Genomic DNA, 24,651 nt, shown 5'->3' on the forward strand with positions numbered 1-24,651 from the left:
TTGTGAGCGATTTAGTACTTTTGGTTGCTGTAGCGCCACCTATGGGCCAATTGGGGTCATACTCTGATAGGTTGTCCCCAAATTGAGGCCTACCATCTGGCCAGGTTTCACGTCTCTAGGCCTTACGGTTTGTCCTGCACGATGCGTTTTACGAATCCTTACAATTACAATAGGGTTTCAGCATTTCATGCTTGAACCCCTAATAAGAATGAAGGCTTTTTGCCAGTTATAGCGCCACCTATGGTCCGATCTCCATGAAACTCTGCATGCTTCCTCACCATGTTCTGACACATATGCTCATCAATTTTTGTGAAGTTCTGAGTTTTCATTTGGGATTTATAGGCTTTTTAGTGTATTTTGCCACGCCCCTTTTCTAAATGACCCTGTTACAGCCACCCAAATGCAAAAGTTCAACTTTTTTTCGATAATTATTGATCTAGAGAGTCCAGAGAATTGTCCTAGACTGGTTTGGTTCCGATCGGGCCAAAAACCAGGGACTAGTTCGCCAAAGTAGGTTTTGGACAAAATCCGACATAGCAGAAAATTTTCCCTGCCTACATCCAAATCGGAGATGGCCATTTTGTCCGCCTTGAGCCAAGGATTCCAACGATATAAGACACTTGATCCTGGGACAAACGGTCTAAGAGTTGTGAGCGATTTAGTACTTTTGGTTGCTGTAGCGCCACCTATGGGCCAATTGGGGTCATACTCTGATAGGTTGTCCCCAAATTGAGGCCTACCATCTGGCCAGGTTTCACGTCTCTAGGCCTTACGGTTTGTCCTGCACGATGCGTTTTACGAATCCTTACAATTACAATAGGGTTTCAGCATTTCATGCTTGAACCCCTAATAAGAATGAAGGCTTTTTGCCAGTTATAGCGCCACCTATGGTCCGATCTCCATGAAACTCTGCATGCTTCCTCACCATGTTCTGACACATATGCTCATCAATTTTTGTGAAGTTCTGAGTTTTCATTTGGGATTTATAGGCTTTTTAGTGTATTTTGCCACGCCCCTTTTCTAAATGACCCTGTTACAGCCACCCAAATGCAAAAGTTCAACTTTTTTTCGATAATTATTGATCTAGAGAGTCCAGAGAATTGTCCTAGACTGGTTTGGTTCCGATCGGGCCAAAAACCAGGGACTAGTTCGCCAAAGTAGGTTTTGGACAAAATCCGACATAGCAGAAAATTTTCCCTGCCTACATCCAAATCGGAGATAGCCATTTTGTCCGCCTTGAGCCAAGGATTCCAACGATATAAGACACTTGATCCTGGGACAAACGGTCTAAGAGTTGTGAGCGATTTAGTACTTTTGGTTGCTGTAGCGCCACCTATGGGCCAATTGGGGTCATACTCTGATAGGTTGTCCCCAAATTGAGGCCTACCATCTGGCCAGGTTTCACGTCTCTAGGCCTTACGGTTTGTCCTGCACGATGCGTTTTACGAATCCTTACAATTACAATAGGGTTTCAGCATTTCATGCTTGAACCCCTAATAAGAATGAAGGCTTTTTGCCAGTTATAGCGCCACCTATGGTCCGATCTCCATGAAACTCTGCATGCTTCCTCACCATGTTCTGACACATATGCTCATCAATTTTTGTGAAGTTCTGAGTTTTCATTTGGGATTTATAGGCTTTTTAGTGTATTTTGCCACGCCCCTTTTCTAAATGACCCTGTTACAGCCACCCAAATGCAAAAGTTCAACTTTTTTTCGATAATTATTGATCTAGAGAGTCCAGAGAATTGTCCTAGACTGGTTTGGTTCCGATCGGGCCAAAAACCAGGGACTAGTTCGCCAAAGTAGGTTTTGGACAAAATCCGACATAGCAGAAAATTTTCCCTGCCTACATCCAAATCGGAGATGGCCATTTTGTCCGCCTTGAGCCAAGGATTCCAACGATATAAGACACTTGATCCTGGGACAAACGGTCTAAGAGTTGTGAGCGATTTAGTACTTTTGGTTGCTGTAGCGCCACCTATGGGCCAATTGGGGTCATACTCTGATAGGTTGTCCCCAAATTGAGGCCTACCATCTGGCCAGGTTTCACGTCTCTAGGCCTTACGGTTTGTCCTGCACGATGCGTTTTACGAATCCTTACAATTACAATAGGGTTTCAGCATTTCATGCTTGAACCCCTAATAAGAATGAAGGCTTTTTGCCAGTTATAGCGCCACCTATGGTCCGATCTCCATGAAACTCTGCATGCTTCCTCACCATGTTCTGACACATATGCTCATCAATTTTTGTGAAGTTCTGAGTTTTCATTTGGGATTTATAGGCTTTTTAGTGTATTTTGCCACGCCCCTTTTCTAAATGACCCTGTTACAGCCACCCAAATGCAAAAGTTCAACTTTTTTTCGATAATTATTGATCTAGAGAGTCCAGAGAATTGTCCTAGACTGGTTTGGTTCCGATCGGGCCAAAAACCAGGGACTAGTTCGCCAAAGTAGGTTTTGGACAAAATCCGACATAGCAGAAAATTTTCCCTGCCTACATCCAAATCGGAGATGGCCATTTTGTCCGCCTTGAGCCAAGGATTCCAACGATATAAGACACTTGATCCTGGGACAAACGGTCTAAGAGTTGTGAGCGATTTAGTACTTTTGGTTGCTGTAGCGCCACCTATGGGCCAATTGGGGTCATACTCTGATAGGTTGTCCCCAAATTGAGGCCTACCATCTGGCCAGGTTTCACGTCTCTAGGCCTTACGGTTTGTCCTGCACGATGCGTTTTACGAATCCTTACAATTACAATAGGGTTTCAGCATTTCATGCTTGAACCCCTAATAAGAATGAAGGCTTTTTGCCAGTTATAGCGCCACCTATGGTCCGATCTCCATGAAACTCTGCATGCTTCCTCACCATGTTCTGACACATATGCTCATCAATTTTTGTGAAGTTCTGAGTTTTCATTTGGGATTTATAGGCTTTTTAGTGTATTTTGCCACGCCCCTTTTCTAAATGACCCTGTTACAGCCACCCAAATGCAAAAGTTCAACTTTTTTTCGATAATTATTGATCTAGAGAGTCCAGAGAATTGTCCTAGACTGGTTTGGTTCCGATCGGGCCAAAAACCAGGGACTAGTTCGCCAAAGTAGGTTTTGGACAAAATCCGACATAGCAGAAAATTTTCCCTGCCTACATCCAAATCGGAGATAGCCATTTTGTCCGCCTTGAGCCAAGGATTCCAACGATATAAGACACTTGATCCTGGGACAAACGGTCTAAGAGTTGTGAGCGATTTAGTACTTTTGGTTGCTGTAGCGCCACCTATGGGCCAATTGGGGTCATACTCTGATAGGTTGTCCCCAAATTGAGGCCTACCATCTGGCCAGGTTTCACGTCTCTAGGCCTTACGGTTTGTCCTGCACGATGCGTTTTACGAATCCTTACAATTACAATAGGGTTTCAGCATTTCATGCTTGAACCCCTAATAAGAATGAAGGCTTTTTGCCAGTTATAGCGCCACCTATGGTCCGATCTCCATGAAACTCTGCATGCTTCCTCACCATGTTCTGACACATATGCTCATCAATTTTTGTGAAGTTCTGAGTTTTCATTTGGGATTTATAGGCTTTTTAGTGTATTTTGCCACGCCCCTTTTCTAAATGACCCTGTTACAGCCACCCAAATGCAAAAGTTCAACTTTTTTTCGATAATTATTGATCTAGAGAGTCCAGAGAATTGTCCTAGACTGGTTTGGTTCCGATCGGGCCAAAAACCAGGGACTAGTTCGCCAAAGTAGGTTTTGGACAAAATCCGACATAGCAGAAAATTTTCCCTGCCTACATCCAAATCGGAGATAGCCATTTTGTCCGCCTTGAGCCAAGGATTCCAACGATATAAGACACTTGATCCTGGGACAAACGGTCTAAGAGTTGTGAGCGATTTAGTACTTTTGGTTGCTGTAGCGCCACCTATGGGCCAATTGGGGTCATACTCTGATAGGTTGTCCCCAAATTGAGGCCTACCATCTGGCCAGGTTTCACGTCTCTAGGCCTTACGGTTTGTCCTGCACGATGCGTTTTACGAATCCTTACAATTACAATAGGGTTTCAGCATTTCATGCTTGAACCCCTAATAAGAATGAAGGCTTTTTGCCAGTTATAGCGCCACCTATGGTCCGATCTCCATGAAACTCTGCATGCTTCCTCACCATGTTCTGACACATATGCTCATCAATTTTTGTGAAGTTCTGAGTTTTCATTTGGGATTTATAGGCTTTTTAGTGTATTTTGACACGCCCCTTTTCTAAATGACCCTGTTACAGCCACCCAAATGCAAAAGTTCAACTTTTTTTCGATAATTATTGATCTAGAGAGTCCAGAGAATTGTCCTAGACTGGTTTGGTTCCGATCGGGCCAAAAACCAGGGACTAGTTCGCCAAAGTAGGTTTTGGACAAAATCCGACATAGCAGAAAATTTTCCCTGCCTACATCCAAATCGGAGATAGCCATTTTGTCCGCCTTGAGCCAAGGATTCCAACGATATAAGACACTTGATCCTGGGACAAACGGTCTAAGAGTTGTGAGCGATTTAGTACTTTTGGTTGCTGTAGCGCCACCTATGGGCCAATTGGGGTCATACTCTGATAGGTTGTCCCCAAATTGAGGCCTACCATCTGGCCAGGTTTCACGTCTCTAGGCCTTACGGTTTGTCCTGCACGATGCGTTTTACGAATCCTTACAATTACAATAGGGTTTCAGCATTTCATGCTTGAACCCCTAATAAGAATGAAGGCTTTTTGCCAGTTATAGCGCCACCTATGGTCCGATCTCCATGAAACTCTGCATGCTTCCTCACCATGTTCTGACACATATGCTCATCAATTTTTGTGAAGTTCTGAGTTTTCATTTGGGATTTATAGGCTTTTTAGTGTATTTTGCCACGCCCCTTTTCTAAATGACCCTGTTACAGCCACCCAAATGCAAAAGTTCAACTTTTTTTCGATAATTATTGATCTAGAGAGTCCAGAGAATTGTCCTAGACTGGTTTGGTTCCGATCGGGCCAAAAACCAGGGACTAGTTCGCCAAAGTAGGTTTTGGACAAAATCCGACATAGCAGAAAATTTTCCCTGCCTACATCCAAATCGGAGATAGCCATTTTGTCCGCCTTGAGCCAAGGATTCCAACGATATAAGACACTTGATCCTGGGACAAACGGTCTAAGAGTTGTGAGCGATTTAGTACTTTTGGTTGCTGTAGCGCCACCTATGGGCCAATTGGGGTCATACTCTGATAGGTTGTCCCCAAATTGAGGCCTACCATCTGGCCAGGTTTCACGTCTCTAGGCCTTACGGTTTGTCCTGCACGATGCGTTTTACGAATCCTTACAATTACAATAGGGTTTCAGCATTTCATGCTTGAACCCCTAATAAGAATGAAGGCTTTTTGCCAGTTATAGCGCCACCTATGGTCCGATCTCCATGAAACTCTGCATGCTTCCTCACCATGTTCTGACACATATGCTCATCAATTTTTGTGAAGTTCTGAGTTTTCATTTGGGATTTATAGGCTTTTTAGTGTATTTTGCCACGCCCCTTTTCTAAATGACCCTGTTACAGCCACCCAAATGCAAAAGTTCAACTTTTTTTCGATAATTATTGATCTAGAGAGTCCAGAGAATTGTCCTAGACTGGTTTGGTTCCGATCGGGCCAAAAACCAGGGACTAGTTCGCCAAAGTAGGTTTTGGACAAAATCCGACATAGCAGAAAATTTTCCCTGCCTACATCCAAATCGGAGATAGCCATTTTGTCCGCCTTGAGCCAAGGATTCCAACGATATAAGACACTTGATCCTGGGACAAACGGTCTAAGAGTTGTGAGCGATTTAGTACTTTTGGTTGCTGTAGCGCCACCTATGGGCCAATTGGGGTCATACTCTGATAGGTTGTCCCCAAATTGAGGCCTACCATCTGGCCAGGTTTCACGTCTCTAGGCCTTACGGTTTGTCCTGCACGATGCGTTTTACGAATCCTTACAATTACAATAGGGTTTCAGCATTTCATGCTTGAACCCCTAATAAGAATGAAGGCTTTTTGCCAGTTATAGCGCCACCTATGGTCCGATCTCCATGAAACTCTGCATGCTTCCTCACCATGTTCTGACACATATGCTCATCAATTTTTGTGAAGTTCTGAGTTTTCATTTGGGATTTATAGGCTTTTTAGTGTATTTTGCCACGCCCCTTTTCTAAATGACCCTGTTACAGCCACCCAAATGCAAAAGTTCAACTTTTTTTCGATAATTATTGATCTAGAGAGTCCAGAGAATTGTCCTAGACTGGTTTGGTTCCGATCGGGCCAAAAACCAGGGACTAGTTCGCCAAAGTAGGTTTTGGACAAAATCCGACATAGCAGAAAATTTTCCCTGCCTACATCCAAATCGGAGATAGCCATTTTGTCCGCCTTGAGCCAAGGATTCCAACGATATAAGACACTTGATCCTGGGACAAACGGTCTAAGAGTTGTGAGCGATTTAGTACTTTTGGTTGCTGTAGCGCCACCTATGGGCCAATTGGGGTCATACTCTGATAGGTTGTCCCCAAATTGAGGCCTACCATCTGGCCAGGTTTCACGTCTCTAGGCCTTACGGTTTGTCCTGCACGATGCGTTTTACGAATCCTTACAATTACAATAGGGTTTCAGCATTTCATGCTTGAACCCCTAATAAGAATGAAGGCTTTTTGCCAGTTATAGCGCCACCTATGGTCCGATCTCCATGAAACTCTGCATGCTTCCTCACCATGTTCTGACACATATGCTCATCAATTTTTGTGAAGTTCTGAGTTTTCATTTGGGATTTATAGGCTTTTTAGTGTATTTTGCCACGCCCCTTTTCTAAATGACCCTGTTACAGCCACCCAAATGCAAAAGTTCAACTTTTTTTCGATAATTATTGATCTAGAGAGTCCAGAGAATTGTCCTAGACTGGTTTGGTTCCGATCGGGCCAAAAACCAGGGACTAGTTCGCCAAAGTAGGTTTTGGACAAAATCCGACATAGCAGAAAATTTTCCCTGCCTACATCCAAATCGGAGATAGCCATTTTGTCCGCCTTGAGCCAAGGATTCCAACGATATAAGACACTTGATCCTGGGACAAACGGTCTAAGAGTTGTGAGCGATTTAGTACTTTTGGTTGCTGTAGCGCCACCTATGGGCCAATTGGGGTCATACTCTGATAGGTTGTCCCCAAATTGAGGCCTACCATCTGGCCAGGTTTCACGTCTCTAGGCCTTACGGTTTGTCCTGCACGATGCGTTTTACGAATCCTTACAATTACAATAGGGTTTCAGCATTTCATGCTTGAACCCCTAATAAGAATGAAGGCTTTTTGCCAGTTATAGCGCCACCTATGGTCCGATCTCCATGAAACTCTGCATGCTTCCTCACCATGTTCTGACACATATGCTCATCAATTTTTGTGAAGTTCTGAGTTTTCATTTGGGATTTATAGGCTTTTTAGTGTATTTTGCCACGCCCCTTTTCTAAATGACCCTGTTACAGCCACCCAAATGCAAAAGTTCAACTTTTTTTCGATAATTATTGATCTAGAGAGTCCAGAGAATTGTCCTAGACTGGTTTGGTTCCGATCGGGCCAAAAACCAGGGACTAGTTCGCCAAAGTAGGTTTTGGACAAAATCCGACATAGCAGAAAATTTTCCCTGCCTACATCCAAATCGGAGATGGCCATTTTGTCCGCCTTGAGCCAAGGATTCCAACGATATAAGACACTTGATCCTGGGACAAACGGTCTAAGAGTTGTGAGCGATTTAGTACTTTTGGTTGCTGTAGCGCCACCTATGGGCCAATTGGGGTCATACTCTGATAGGTTGTCCCCAAATTGAGGCCTACCATCTGGCCAGGTTTCACGTCTCTAGGCCTTACGGTTTGTCCTGCACGATGCGTTTTACGAATCCTTACAATTACAATAGGGTTTCAGCATTTCATGCTTGAACCCCTAATAAGAATGAAGGCTTTTTGCCAGTTATAGCGCCACCTATGGTCCGATCTCCATGAAACTCTGCATGCTTCCTCACCATGTTCTGACACATATGCTCATCAATTTTTGTGAAGTTCTGAGTTTTCATTTGGGATTTATAGGCTTTTTAGTGTATTTTGCCACGCCCCTTTTCTAAATGACCCTGTTACAGCCACCCAAATGCAAAAGTTCAACTTTTTTTCGATAATTATTGATCTAGAGAGTCCAGAGAATTGTCCTAGACTGGTTTGGTTCCGATCGGGCCAAAAACCAGGGACTAGTTCGCCAAAGTAGGTTTTGGACAAAATCCGACATAGCAGAAAATTTTCCCTGCCTACATCCAAATCGGAGATGGCCATTTTGTCCGCCTTGAGCCAAGGATTCCAACGATATAAGACACTTGATCCTGGGACAAACGGTCTAAGAGTTGTGAGCGATTTAGTACTTTTGGTTGCTGTAGCGCCACCTATGGGCCAATTGGGGTCATACTCTGATAGGTTGTCCCCAAATTGAGGCCTACCATCTGGCCAGGTTTCACGTCTCTAGGCCTTACGGTTTGTCCTGCACGATGCGTTTTACGAATCCTTACAATTACAATAGGGTTTCAGCATTTCATGCTTGAACCCCTAATAAGAATGAAGGCTTTTTGCCAGTTATAGCGCCACCTATGGTCCGATCTCCATGAAACTCTGCATGCTTCCTCACCATGTTCTGACACATATGCTCATCAATTTTTGTGAAGTTCTGAGTTTTCATTTGGGATTTATAGGCTTTTTAGTGTATTTTGCCACGCCCCTTTTCTAAATGACCCTGTTACAGCCACCCAAATGCAAAAGTTCAACTTTTTTTCGATAATTATTGATCTAGAGAGTCCAGAGAATTGTCCTAGACTGGTTTGGTTCCGATCGGGCCAAAAACCAGGGACTAGTTCGCCAAAGTAGGTTTTGGACAAAATCCGACATAGCAGAAAATTTTCCCTGCCTACATCCAAATCGGAGATAGCCATTTTGTCCGCCTTGAGCCAAGGATTCCAACGATATAAGACACTTGATCCTGGGACAAACGGTCTAAGAGTTGTGAGCGATTTAGTACTTTTGGTTGCTGTAGCGCCACCTATGGGCCAATTGGGGTCATACTCTGATAGGTTGTCCCCAAATTGAGGCCTACCATCTGGCCAGGTTTCACGTCTCTAGGCCTTACGGTTTGTCCTGCACGATGCGTTTTACGAATCCTTACAATTACAATAGGGTTTCAGCATTTCATGCTTGAACCCCTAATAAGAATGAAGGCTTTTTGCCAGTTATAGCGCCACCTATGGTCCGATCTCCATGAAACTCTGCATGCTTCCTCACCATGTTCTGACACATATGCTCATCAATTTTTGTGAAGTTCTGAGTTTTCATTTGGGATTTATAGGCTTTTTAGTGTATTTTGCCACGCCCCTTTTCTAAATGACCCTGTTACAGCCACCCAAATGCAAAAGTTCAACTTTTTTTCGATAATTATTGATCTAGAGAGTCCAGAGAATTGTCCTAGACTGGTTTGGTTCCGATCGGGCCAAAAACCAGGGACTAGTTCGCCAAAGTAGGTTTTGGACAAAATCCGACATAGCAGAAAATTTTCCCTGCCTACATCCAAATCGGAGATAGCCATTTTGTCCGCCTTGAGCCAAGGATTCCAACGATATAAGACACTTGATCCTGGGACAAACGGTCTAAGAGTTGTGAGCGATTTAGTACTTTTGGTTGCTGTAGCGCCACCTATGGGCCAATTGGGGTCATACTCTGATAGGTTGTCCCCAAATTGAGGCCTACCATCTGGCCAGGTTTCACGTCTCTAGGCCTTACGGTTTGTCCTGCACGATGCGTTTTACGAATCCTTACAATTACAATAGGGTTTCAGCATTTCATGCTTGAACCCCTAATAAGAATGAAGGCTTTTTGCCAGTTATAGCGCCACCTATGGTCCGATCTCCATGAAACTCTGCATGCTTCCTCACCATGTTCTGACACATATGCTCATCAATTTTTGTGAAGTTCTGAGTTTTCATTTGGGATTTATAGGCTTTTTAGTGTATTTTGACACGCCCCTTTTCTAAATGACCCTGTTACAGCCACCCAAATGCAAAAGTTCAACTTTTTTTCGATAATTATTGATCTAGAGAGTCCAGAGAATTGTCCTAGACTGGTTTGGTTCCGATCGGGCCAAAAACCAGGGACTAGTTCGCCAAAGTAGGTTTTGGACAAAATCCGACATAGCAGAAAATTTTCCCTGCCTACATCCAAATCGGAGATAGCCATTTTGTCCGCCTTGAGCCAAGGATTCCAACGATATAAGACACTTGATCCTGGGACAAACGGTCTAAGAGTTGTGAGCGATTTAGTACTTTTGGTTGCTGTAGCGCCACCTATGGGCCAATTGGGGTCATACTCTGATAGGTTGTCCCCAAATTGAGGCCTACCATCTGGCCAGGTTTCACGTCTCTAGGCCTTACGGTTTGTCCTGCACGATGCGTTTTACGAATCCTTACAATTACAATAGGGTTTCAGCATTTCATGCTTGAACCCCTAATAAGAATGAAGGCTTTTTGCCAGTTATAGCGCCACCTATGGTCCGATCTCCATGAAACTCTGCATGCTTCCTCACCATGTTCTGACACATATGCTCATCAATTTTTGTGAAGTTCTGAGTTTTCATTTGGGATTTATAGGCTTTTTAGTGTATTTTGCCACGCCCCTTTTCTAAATGACCCTGTTACAGCCACCCAAATGCAAAAGTTCAACTTTTTTTCGATAATTATTGATCTAGAGAGTCCAGAGAATTGTCCTAGACTGGTTTGGTTCCGATCGGGCCAAAAACCAGGGACTAGTTCGCCAAAGTAGGTTTTGGACAAAATCCGACATAGCAGAAAATTTTCCCTGCCTACATCCAAATCGGAGATAGCCATTTTGTCCGCCTTGAGCCAAGGATTCCAACGATATAAGACACTTGATCCTGGGACAAACGGTCTAAGAGTTGTGAGCGATTTAGTACTTTTGGTTGCTGTAGCGCCACCTATGGGCCAATTGGGGTCATACTCTGATAGGTTGTCCCCAAATTGAGGCCTACCATCTGGCCAGGTTTCACGTCTCTAGGCCTTACGGTTTGTCCTGCACGATGCGTTTTACGAATCCTTACAATTACAATAGGGTTTCAGCATTTCATGCTTGAACCCCTAATAAGAATGAAGGCTTTTTGCCAGTTATAGCGCCACCTATGGTCCGATCTCCATGAAACTCTGCATGCTTCCTCACCATGTTCTGACACATATGCTCATCAATTTTTGTGAAGTTCTGAGTTTTCATTTGGGATTTATAGGCTTTTTAGTGTATTTTGCCACGCCCCTTTTCTAAATGACCCTGTTACAGCCACCCAAATGCAAAAGTTCAACTTTTTTTCGATAATTATTGATCTAGAGAGTCCAGAGAATTGTCCTAGACTGGTTTGGTTCCGATCGGGCCAAAAACCAGGGACTAGTTCGCCAAAGTAGGTTTTGGACAAAATCCGACATAGCAGAAAATTTTCCCTGCCTACATCCAAATCGGAGATAGCCATTTTGTCCGCCTTGAGCCAAGGATTCCAACGATATAAGACACTTGATCCTGGGACAAACGGTCTAAGAGTTGTGAGCGATTTAGTACTTTTGGTTGCTGTAGCGCCACCTATGGGCCAATTGGGGTCATACTCTGATAGGTTGTCCCCAAATTGAGGCCTACCATCTGGCCAGGTTTCACGTCTCTAGGCCTTACGGTTTGTCCTGCACGATGCGTTTTACGAATCCTTACAATTACAATAGGGTTTCAGCATTTCATGCTTGAACCCCTAATAAGAATGAAGGCTTTTTGCCAGTTATAGCGCCACCTATGGTCCGATCTCCATGAAACTCTGCATGCTTCCTCACCATGTTCTGACACATATGCTCATCAATTTTTGTGAAGTTCTGAGTTTTCATTTGGGATTTATAGGCTTTTTAGTGTATTTTGCCACGCCCCTTTTCTAAATGACCCTGTTACAGCCACCCAAATGCAAAAGTTCAACTTTTTTTCGATAATTATTGATCTAGAGAGTCCAGAGAATTGTCCTAGACTGGTTTGGTTCCGATCGGGCCAAAAACCAGGGACTAGTTCGCCAAAGTAGGTTTTGGACAAAATCCGACATAGCAGAAAATTTTCCCTGCCTACATCCAAATCGGAGATAGCCATTTTGTCCGCCTTGAGCCAAGGATTCCAACGATATAAGACACTTGATCCTGGGACAAACGGTCTAAGAGTTGTGAGCGATTTAGTACTTTTGGTTGCTGTAGCGCCACCTATGGGCCAATTGGGGTCATACTCTGATAGGTTGTCCCCAAATTGAGGCCTACCATCTGGCCAGGTTTCACGTCTCTAGGCCTTACGGTTTGTCCTGCACGATGCGTTTTACGAATCCTTACAATTACAATAGGGTTTCAGCATTTCATGCTTGAACCCCTAATAAGAATGAAGGCTTTTTGCCAGTTATAGCGCCACCTATGGTCCGATCTCCATGAAACTCTGCATGCTTCCTCACCATGTTCTGACACATATGCTCATCAATTTTTGTGAAGTTCTGAGTTTTCATTTGGGATTTATAGGCTTTTTAGTGTATTTTGCCACGCCCCTTTTCTAAATGACCCTGTTACAGCCACCCAAATGCAAAAGTTCAACTTTTTTTCGATAATTATTGATCTAGAGAGTCCAGAGAATTGTCCTAGACTGGTTTGGTTCCGATCGGGCCAAAAACCAGGGACTAGTTCGCCAAAGTAGGTTTTGGACAAAATCCGACATAGCAGAAAATTTTCCCTGCCTACATCCAAATCGGAGATAGCCATTTTGTCCGCCTTGAGCCAAGGATTCCAACGATATAAGACACTTGATCCTGGGACAAACGGTCTAAGAGTTGTGAGCGATTTAGTACTTTTGGTTGCTGTAGCGCCACCTATGGGCCAATTGGGGTCATACTCTGATAGGTTGTCCCCAAATTGAGGCCTACCATCTGGCCAGGTTTCACGTCTCTAGGCCTTACGGTTTGTCCTGCACGATGCGTTTTACGAATCCTTACAATTACAATAGGGTTTCAGCATTTCATGCTTGAACCCCTAATAAGAATGAAGGCTTTTTGCCAGTTATAGCGCCACCTATGGTCCGATCTCCATGAAACTCTGCATGCTTCCTCACCATGTTCTGACACATATGCTCATCAATTTTTGTGAAGTTCTGAGTTTTCATTTGGGATTTATAGGCTTTTTAGTGTATTTTGCCACGCCCCTTTTCTAAATGACCCTGTTACAGCCACCCAAATGCAAAAGTTCAACTTTTTTTCGATAATTATTGATCTAGAGAGTCCAGAGAATTGTCCTAGACTGGTTTGGTTCCGATCGGGCCAAAAACCAGGGACTAGTTCGCCAAAGTAGGTTTTGGACAAAATCCGACATAGCAGAAAATTTTCCCTGCCTACATCCAAATCGGAGATAGCCATTTTGTCCGCCTTGAGCCAAGGATTCCAACGATATAAGACACTTGATCCTGGGACAAACGGTCTAAGAGTTGTGAGCGATTTAGTACTTTTGGTTGCTGTAGCGCCACCTATGGGCCAATTGGGGTCATACTCTGATAGGTTGTCCCCAAATTGAGGCCTACCATCTGGCCAGGTTTCACGTCTCTAGGCCTTACGGTTTGTCCTGCACGATGCGTTTTACGAATCCTTACAATTACAATAGGGTTTCAGCATTTCATGCTTGAACCCCTAATAAGAATGAAGGCTTTTTGCCAGTTATAGCGCCACCTATGGTCCGATCTCCATGAAACTCTGCATGCTTCCTCACCATGTTCTGACACATATGCTCATCAATTTTTGTGAAGTTCTGAGTTTTCATTTGGGATTTATAGGCTTTTTAGTGTATTTTGCCACGCCCCTTTTCTAAATGACCCTGTTACAGCCACCCAAATGCAAAAGTTCAACTTTTTTTCGATAATTATTGATCTAGAGAGTCCAGAGAATTGTCCTAGACTGGTTTGGTTCCGATCGGGCCAAAAACCAGGGACTAGTTCGCCAAAGTAGGTTTTGGACAAAATCCGACATAGCAGAAAATTTTCCCTGCCTACATCCAAATCGGAGATAGCCATTTTGTCCGCCTTGAGCCAAGGATTCCAACGATATAAGACACTTGATCCTGGGACAAACGGTCTAAGAGTTGTGAGCGATTTAGTACTTTTGGTTGCTGTAGCGCCACCTATGGGCCAATTGGGGTCATACTCTGATAGGTTGTCCCCAAATTGAGGCCTACCATCTGGCCAGGTTTCACGTCTCTAGGCCTTACGGTTTGTCCTGCACGATGCGTTTTACGAATCCTTACAATTACAATAGGGTTTCAGCATTTCATGCTTGAACCCCTAATAAGAATGAAGGCTTTTTGCCAGTTATAGCGCCACCTATGGTCCGATCTCCATGAAACTCTGCATGCTTCCTCACCATGTTCTGACACATATGCTCATCAATTTTTGTGAAGTTCTGAGTTTTCATTTGGGATTTATAGGCTTTTTAGTGTATTTTGCCACGCCCCTTTTCTAAATGACCCTGTTACAGCCACCCAAATGCAAAAGTTCAACTTTTTTTCGATAATTATTGATCTAGAGAGTCCAGAGAATTGTCCTAGACTGGTTTGGTTCCGATCGGGCCAAAAACCAGGGACTAGTTCGCCAAAGTAGGTTTTGGACAAAATCCGACATAGCAGAAAATTTTCCCTGCCTACATCCAAATCGGAGATAGCCATTTTGTCCGCCTTGAGCCAAGGATTCCAACGATATAAGACACTTGATCCTGGGACAAACGGTCTAAGAGTTGTGAGCGATTTAGTACTTTTGGTTGCTGTAGCGCCACCTATGGGCCAATTGGGGTCATACTCTGATAGGTTGTCCCCAAATTGAGGCCTACCATCTGGCCAGGTTTCACGTCTCTAGGCCTTACGGTTTGTCCTGCACGATGCGTTTTACGAATCCTTACAATTACAATAGGGTTTCAGCATTTCATGCTTGAACCCCTAATAAGAATGAAGGCTTTTTGCCAGTTATAGCGCCACCTATGGTCCGATCTCCATGAAACTCTGCATGCTTCCTCACCATGTTCTGACACATATGCTCATCAATTTTTGTGAAGTTCTGAGTTTTCATTTGGGATTTATAGGCTTTTTAGTGTATTTTGCCACGCCCCTTTTCTAAATGACCCTGTTACAGCCACCCAAATGCAAAAGTTCAACTTTTTTTCGATAATTATTGATCTAGAGAGTCCAGAGAATTGTCCTAGACTGGTTTGGTTCCGATCGGGCCAAAAACCAGGGACTAGTTCGCCAAAGTAGGTTTTGGACAAAATCCAACATAGCAGAAAATTTTCCCTGCCTACATCCAAATCGGAGATAGCCATTTTGTCCGCCTTGAGCCAAGGATTCCAACGATATAAGACACTTGATCCTGGGACAAACGGTCTAAGAGTTGTGAGCGATTTAGTACTTTTGGTTGCTGTAGCGCCACCTATGGGCCAATTGGGGTCATACTCTGATAGGTTGTCCCCAAATTGAGGCCTACCATCTGGCCAGGTTTCACGTCTCTAGGCCTTACGGTTTGTCCTGCACGATGCGTTTTACGAATCCTTACAATTACAATAGGGTTTCAGCATTTCATGCTTGAACCCCTAATAAGAATGAAGGCTTTTTGCCAGTTATAGCGCCACCTATGGTCCGATCTCCATGAAACTCTGCATGCTTCCTCACCATGTTCTGACACATATGCTCATCAATTTTTGTGAAGTTCTGAGTTTTCATTTGGGATTTATAGGCTTTTTAGTGTATTTTGCCACGCCCCTTTTCTAAATGACCCTGTTACAGCCACCCAAATGCAAAAGTTCAACTTTTTTTCGATAATTATTGATCTAGAGAGTCCAGAGAATTGTCCTAGACTGGTTTGGTTCCGATCGGGCCAAAAACCAGGGACTAGTTCGCCAAAGTAGGTTTTGGACAAAATCCGACATAGCAGAAAATTTTCCCTGCCTACATCCAAATCGGAGATAGCCATTTTGTCCGCCTTGAGCCAAGGATTCCAACGATATAAGACACTTGATCCTGGGACAAACGGTCTAAGAGTTGTGAGCGATTTAGTACTTTTGGTTGCTGTAGCGCCACCTATGGGCCAATTGGGGTCATACTCTGATAGGTTGTCCCCAAATTGAGGCCTACCATCTGGCCAGGTTTCACGTCTCTAGGCCTTACGGTTTGTCCTGCACGATGCGTTTTACGAATCCTTACAATTACAATAGGGTTTCAGCATTTCATGCTTGAACCCCTAATAAGAATGAAGGCTTTTTGCCAGTTATAGCGCCACCTATGGTCCGATCTCCATGAAACTCTGCATGCTTCCTCACCATGTTCTGACACATATGCTCATCAATTTTTGTGAAGTTCTGAGTTTTCATTTGGGATTTATAGGCTTTTTAGTGTATTTTGCCACGCCCCTTTTCTAAATGACCCTGTTACAGCCACCCAAATGCAAAAGTTCAACTTTTTTTCGATAATTATTGATCTAGAGAGTCCAGAGAATTGTCCTAGACTGGTTTGGTTCCGATCGGGCCAAAAACCAGGGACTAGTTCGCCAAAGTAGGTTTTGGACAAAATCCGACATAGCAGAAAATTTTCCCTGCCTACATCCAAATCGGAGATAGCCATTTTGTCCGCCTTGAGCCAAGGATTCCAACGATATAAGACACTTGATCCTGGGACAAACGGTCTAAGAGTTGTGAGCGATTTAGTACTTTTGGTTGCTGTAGCGCCACCTATGGGCCAATTGGGGTCATACTCTGATAGGTTGTCCCCAAATTGAGGCCTACCATCTGGCCAGGTTTCACGTCTCTAGGCCTTACGGTTTGTCCTGCACGATGCGTTTTACGAATCCTTACAATTACAATAGGGTTTCAGCATTTCATGCTTGAACCCCTAATAAGAATGAAGGCTTTTTGCCAGTTATAGCGCCACCTATGGTCCGATCTCCATGAAACTCTGCATGCTTCCTCACCATGTTCTGACACATATGCTCATCAATTTTTGTGAAGTTCTGAGTTTTCATTTGGGATTTATAGGCTTTTTAGTGTATTTTGCCACGCCCCTTTTCTAAATGACCCTGTTACAGCCACCCAAATGCAAAAGTTCAACTTTTTTTCGATAATTATTGATCTAGAGAGTCCAGAGAATTGTCCTAGACTGGTTTGGTTCCGATCGGGCCAAAAACCAGGGACTAGTTCGCCAAAGTAGGTTTTGGACAAAATCCGACATAGCAGAAAATTTTCCCTGCCTACATCCAAATCGGAGATAGCCATTTTGTCCGCCTTGAGCCAAGGATTCCAACGATATAAGACACTTGATCCTGGGACAAACGGTCTAAGAGTTGTGAGCGATTTAGTACTTTTGGTTGCTGTAGCGCCACCTATGGGCCAATTGGGGTCATACTCTGATAGGTTGTCCCCAAATTGAGGCCTACCATCTGGCCAGGTTTCACGTCTCTAGGCCTTACGGTTTGTCCTGCACGATGCGTTTTACGAATCCTTACAATTACAATAGGGTTTCAGCATTTCATGCTTGAACCCCTAATAAGAATGAAGGCTTTTTGCCAGTTATAGCGCCACCTATGGTCCGATCTCCATGAAACTCTGCATGCTTCCTCACCATGTTCTGACACATATGCTCATCAATTTTTGTGAAGTTCTGAGTTTTCATTTGGGATTTATAGGCTTTTTAGTGTATTTTGCCACGCCCCTTTTCTAAATGACCCTGTTACAGCCACCCAAATGCAAAAGTTCAACTTTTTTTCGATAATTATTGATCTAGAGAGTCCAGAGAATTGTCCTAGACTGGTTTGGTTCCGATCGGGCCAAAAACCAGGGACTAGTTCGCCAAAGTAGGTTTTGGACAAAATCCGACATAGCAGAAAATTTTCCCTGCCTACATCCAAATCGGAGATAGCCATTTTGTCCGCCTTGAGCCAAGGATTCCAACGATATAAGACACTTGATCCTGGGACAAACGGTCTAAGAGTTGTGAGCGATTTAGTACTTTTGGTTGCTGTAGCGCCACCTATGGGCCAATTGGGGTCATACTCTGATAGGTTGTCCCCAAATTGAGGCCTACCATCTGGCCAGGTTTCACGTCTCTAGGCCTTACGGTTTGTCCTGCACGATGCGTTTTACGAATCCTTACAATTACAATAGGGTTTCAGCATTTCATGCTTGAACCCCTAATAAGAATGAAGGCTTTTTGCCAGTTATAGCGCCACCTATGGTCCGATCTCCATGAAACTCTGCATGCTTCCTCACCATGTTCTGACACATATGCTCATCAATTTTTGTGAAGTTCTGAGTTTTCATTTGGGATTTATAGGCTTTTTAGTGTATTTTGCCACGCCCCTTTTCTAAATGACCCTGTTACAGCCACCCAAATGCAAAAGTTCAACTTTTTTTCGATAATTATTGATCTAGAGAGTCCAGAGAATTGTCCTAGACTGGTTTGGTTCCGATCGGGCCAAAAACCAGGGACTAGTTCGCCAAAGTAGGTTTTGGACAAAATCCGACATAGCAGAAAATTTTCCCTGCCTACATCCAAATCGGAGATAGCCATTTTGTCCGCCTTGAGCCAAGGATTCCAACGATATAAGACACTTGATCCTGGGACAAACGGTCTAAGAGTTGTGAGCGATTTAGTACTTTTGGTTGCTGTAGCGCCACCTATGGGCCAATTGGGGTCATACTCTGATAGGTTGTCCCCAAATTGAGGCCTACCATCTGGCCAGGTTTCACGTCTCTAGGCCTTACGGTTTGTCCTGCACGATGCGTTTTACGAATCCTTACAATTACAATAGGGTTTCAGCATTTCATGCTTGAACCCCTAATAAGAATGAAGGCTTTTTGCCAGTTATAGCGCCACCTATGGTCCGATCTCCATGAAACTCTGCATGCTTCCTCACCATGTTCTGACACATATGCTCATCAATTTTTGTGAAGTTCTGAGTTTTCATTTGGGATTTATAGGCTTTTTAGTGTATTTTGCCACGCCCCTTTTCTAAATGACCCTGTTACAGCCACCCAAATGCAAAAGTTCAACTTTTTTTCGATAATTATTGATCTAGAGAGTCCAGAGAATTGTCCTAGACTGGTTTGGTTCCGATCGGGCCAAAAACCAGGGACTAGTTCGCCAAAGTAGGTTTTGGACAAAATCCGACATAGCAGAAAATTTTCCCTGCCTACATCCAAATCGGAGATAGCCATTTTGTCCGCCTTGAGCCAAGGATTCCAACGATATAAGACACTTGATCCTGGGACAAACGGTCTAAGAGTTGTGAGCGATTTAGTACTTTTGGTTGCTGTAGCGCCACCTATGGGCCAATTGGGGTCATACTCTGATAGGTTGTCCCCAAATTGAGGCCTACCATCTGGCCAGGTTTCACGTCTCTAGGCCTTACGGTTTGTCCTGCACGATGCGTTTTACGAATCCTTACAATTACAATAGGGTTTCAGCATTTCATGCTTGAACCCCTAATAAGAATGAAGGCTTTTTGCCAGTTATAGCGCCACCTATGGTCCGATCTCCATGAAACTCTGCATGCTTCCTCACCATGTTCTGACACATATGCTCATCAATTTTTGTGAAGTTCTGAGTTTTCATTTGGGATTTATAGGCTTTTTAGTGTATTTTGCCACGCCCCTTTTCTAAATGACCCTGTTACAGCCACCCAAATGCAAAAGTTCAACTTTTTTTCGATAATTATTGATCTAGAGAGTCCAGAGAATTGTCCTAGACTGGTTTGGTTCCGATCGGGCCAAAAACCAGGGACTAGTTCGCCAAAGTAGGTTTTGGACAAAATCCGACATAGCAGAAAATTTTCCCTGCCTACATCCAAATCGGAGATAGCCATTTTGTCCGCCTTGAGCCAAGGATTCCAACGATATAAGACACTTGATCCTGGGACAAACGGTCTAAGAGTTGTGAGCGATTTAGTACTTTTGGTTGCTGTAGCGCCACCTATGGGCCAATTGGGGTCATACTCTGATAGGTTGTCCCCAAATTGAGGCCTACCATCTGGCCAGGTTTCACGTCTCTAGGCCTTACGGTTTGTCCTGCACGATGCGTTTTACGAATCCTTACAATTACAATAGGGTTTCAGCATTTCATGCTTGAACCCCTAATAAGAATGAAGGCTTTTTGCCAGTTATAGCGCCACCTATGGTCCGATCTCCATGAAACTCTGCATGCTTCCTCACCATGTTCTGACACATATGCTCATCAATTTTTGTGAAGTTCTGAGTTTTCATTTGGGATTTATAGGCTTTTTAGTGTATTTTGCCACGCCCCTTTTCTAAATGACCCTGTTACAGCCACCCAAATGCAAAAGTTCAACTTTTTTTCGATAATTATTGATCTAGAGAGTCCAGAGAATTGTCCTAGACTGGTTTGGTTCCGATCGGGCCAAAAACCAGGGACTAGTTCGCCAAAGTAGGTTTTGGACAAAATCCGACATAGCAGAAAATTTTCCCTGCCTACATCCAAATCGGAGATAGCCATTTTGTCCGCCTTGAGCCAAGGATTCCAACGATATAAGACACTTGATCCTGGGACAAACGGTCTAAGAGTTGTGAGCGATTTAGTACTTTTGGTTGCTGTAGCGCCACCTATGGGCCAATTGGGGTCATACTCTGATAGGTTGTCCCCAAATTGAGGCCTACCATCTGGCCAGGTTTCACGTCTCTAGGCCTTACGGTTTGTCCTGCACGATGCGTTTTACGAATCCTTACAATTACAATAGGGTTTCAGCATTTCATGCTTGAACCCCTAATAAGAATGAAGGCTTTTTGCCAGTTATAGCGCCACCTATGGTCCGATCTCCATGAAACTCTGCATGCTTCCTCACCATGTTCTGACACATATGCTCATCAATTTTTGTGAAGTTCTGAGTTTTCATTTGGGATTTATAGGCTTTTTAGTGTATTTTGCCACGCCCCTTTTCTAAATGACCCTGTTACAGCCACCCAAATGCAAAAGTTCAACTTTTTTTCGATAATTATTGATCTAGAGAGTCCAGAGAATTGTCCTAGACTGGTTTGGTTCCGATCGGGCCAAAAACCAGGGACTAGTTCGCCAAAGTAGGTTTTGGACAAAATCCGACATAGCAGAAAATTTTCCCTGCCTACATCCAAATCGGAGATAGCCATTTTGTCCGCCTTGAGCCAAGGATTCCAACGATATAAGACACTTGATCCTGGGACAAACGGTCTAAGAGTTGTGAGCGATTTAGTACTTTTGGTTGCTGTAGCGCCACCTATGGGCCAATTGGGGTCATACTCTGATAGGTTGTCCCCAAATTGAGGCCTACCATCTGGCCAGGTTTCACGTCTCTAGGCCTTACGGTTTGTCCTGCACGATGCGTTTTACGAATCCTTACAATTACAATAGGGTTTCAGCATTTCATGCTTGAACCCCTAATAAGAATGAAGGCTTTTTGCCAGTTATAGCGCCACCTATGGTCCGATCTCCATGAAACTCTGCATGCTTCCTCACCATGTTCTGACACATATGCTCATCAATTTTTGTGAAGTTCTGAGTTTTCATTTGGGATTTATAGGCTTTTTAGTGTATTTTGCCACGCCCCTTTTCTAAATGACCCTGTTACAGCCACCCAAATGCAAAAGTTCAACTTTTTTTCGATAATTATTGATCTAGAGAGTCCAGAGAATTGTCCTAGACTGGTTTGGTTCCGATCGGGCCAAAAACCAGGGACTAGTTCGCCAAAGTAGGTTTTGGACAAAATCCGACATAGCAGAAAATTTTCCCTGCCTACATCCAAATCGGAGATAGCCATTTTGTCCGCCTTGAGCCAAGGATTCCAACGATATAAGACACTTGATCCTGGGACAAACGGTCTAAGAGTTGTGAGCGATTTAGTACTTTTGGTTGCTGTAGCGCCACCTATGGGCCAATTGGGGTCATACTCTGATAGGTTGTCCCCAAATTGAGGCCTACCATCTGGCCAGGTTTCACGTCTCTAGGCCTTACGGTTTGTCCTGCACGATGCGTTTTACGAATCCTTACAATTACAATAGGGTTTCAGCATTTCATGCTTGAACCCCTAATAAAAATCAGTACAATTACAATAGGGTTTCAGCACTTCGTGCTTGAACCCCTAATAATTAAAGCTGCAAGCAGCATTTATCGGGGTTCAAGCATTTAAGGCCTTTAAGCACATAAGCATTTAAGACATTAAGTTTTATTTAGCAAGCTTTTAACCACTGAAATAATAGATGGAAAAATCCATTTACAGCCAATACAGGCAATTTACCATAGGAAATATGTGGTTTTCAAACCTTTTTGCCAGTTATAGCGCCACCTATGGTCCGATCTACATGAAATTTTGCATGCTTGTTTAGAATGTTATGGCACATATGCTCACCCATTTTCGTGAAGTTCTGAGTTTTCGTTTAGGATTTATAGGCTTTTGAGTGCATTTTGCCACGCCCATTTTCTTTATGACCCAATTATACCCAAGCGAAAAATGCAAAAGTTCAACTTTTTTTCGATAATTATTGATCTAGAGAGTCCAGAGAATTGTCCTAGACTGGTCTGGTTCCGATCGGGAGAAAAACCAGGGACTAGTTCGCAAAAGTAGGTTTTTAACATATTCATGAATTTTTAATGAACGGTTTGATTGACAGCGATGGTTCTTGAGGCAAAGTTGTTCAGCATGAGCAGATCTATCAGATGATATGCATTTTGTGATGATAAGTGTAACACCACGTGATTACAGAGCCATAAAACTCGTTAGCGCCAACTAGTGGCCGATTTCTTTCAAAATTCTTACAGACCTCTAGGGGCTTGAGCCGAACGTGCCCACCGAGTTTCGCTCCGATCGGACTTCGTTAACGGTGCTCAAACCTCATTGGCCAATGGCGGCCATTTTTTTCGAGATACGCCAATATCCTTTTAGACTTACATGGGCCCTTGGGCCAAGACACTGCATACCAAATTTCAAGTCATTCGGAAAAACGGTCAGGTGTCTATATGTTTTTTATTGTTTATAGCGCCACCATGTGGCCAATCGACGCAATTTTTTTACTGTGACCTCAAATTGACCGCTTAAACATGTGTGCCAAGATTGGTGAAGATATCTCATTTACTTCTCGAGTTATAGCCATTTGAGTAAAATAGGCTCCTCCCACAACCTTAATTTATCACCCCCTAGCGACCAGGAATCGGAATTTCGACTTTTTTTCGATAATTATTGATCTTCAGACTCCAGAGAACAATTCTGCACTGGTTTGGTTCCGATCGGGCAAAAAACCAGGGACTAGTTTGCAAAAGTAGGTTTTCGATAAAATTCAAAATGGCGGAAAATCTATCATGGCGGAAAAAAATCGGAGATATACGTTTTTTTCGTCAGGCGTCCAGCTTTCCAATGATATAAGACACTTGAGTCTATGACTTACCGTCTAGGAGTTATGAGCAGTTTCGCGCATTTGGTTGCTATAGCGCCACCTATGGGCCAATCGGCGTCATAATTTGATAACCTCTCCTCGATTTTTGTACTACCATCTGGCAAAGTTTCAAGGCTCTAGCCCTTACGGTTTGGGCTGCACGATGCGTTTTACGGCAGAAGAATAATAATAATAATTAAAGCTGCAAGCAGCATTTATCGGGGTTCAAGCAGTTAAGGCCTTTAAGCACATAAGCATTTAAGACATTAAGTTTTATTTAGCAAGCTTTTAACCACTGAAATAATAGATGGAAAAATCCATTTACAGCTAATACAGGCAATTTACCATAGGAAATACATGGTTTTCAAACCTTTTTGCCAGTTATAGCGCCACCTATTGCCCAATCTCCATGAAACTCTGCATGCTTCTTCACCATGTTATGACACATATGCCCACCAATTTCCGTGAAGTTCTGAGTTTTTATTTATGATTTATAGGCATTTTAGTGTATTTTGCCACGCCCCTTTTATAAATTACCCTATTACAGCCAGGCAAATGTAAAAGTTCAACTTTTTTTCGATAATTATTTATCTAGAGAGTCCAGAGAATTGTCCTAGACTGGTCTGGTTCCGATCGGGCGAAAAACCAGGGACTAGTTCGCAAAAGTAGGTTTATGACATATTCATGAATATTTAATGAACGGTTTGATTGACAGCAATGGTTCTTGAGGCAAAGTTGTTCAACATGAGCATATCTATCAAATGATATGCATTTTGTGATGATAAGTGTAACACCACGTGATTACAGAGCCATAAAACTCGTTAGCGCCAACTAGTGGCCGATTTCTTTCAAAATTCTTACAGACCTCTAGGGGCTTGAGCCGAACATGCCCACCGAGTTTCGCTCCAATCGGACTTCGTTAACGGTGCTCAAACCTCATTGGCCAATGGCGGCCATTTTTTTTCGAGATACGCCAATATCCTTTTAGACTTACATGGCCCCTTGGGCCAAGACACGACATATCAAATTTCAAGTCATTCGGAAAAACGGTCAGGTGTCTATACGTTTTTTTTGTTTTATAGCGCCACCATGTGGCCAATCGATGCAATTTT

The 24,651-nt window shown here is 43.4% G+C and overlaps 1 long non-coding RNA gene across 1 annotated transcript in view; it reads right to left on the reverse strand.

Moving 5' to 3' along the window:
* Positions 1-24,651, reverse strand: part of LOC309495077 — a 53,185-nt gene that overhangs the window by 22,742 nt on the left and 5,792 nt on the right. Inside the window, exon 2 of the long non-coding RNA XR_014204545.1 lies at positions 22,151-23,741. This is a non-coding gene — a long non-coding RNA (uncharacterized lncRNA). The remainder of the gene's footprint in view (positions 1-22,150; positions 23,742-24,651) is intronic.

Source organism: Leuciscus leuciscus (genome assembly GCF_965113295.1).
Source record: "Leuciscus leuciscus genome assembly, chromosome: 3".
NCBI lineage: Eukaryota > Metazoa > Chordata > Actinopteri > Cypriniformes > Leuciscidae > Leuciscus > Leuciscus leuciscus.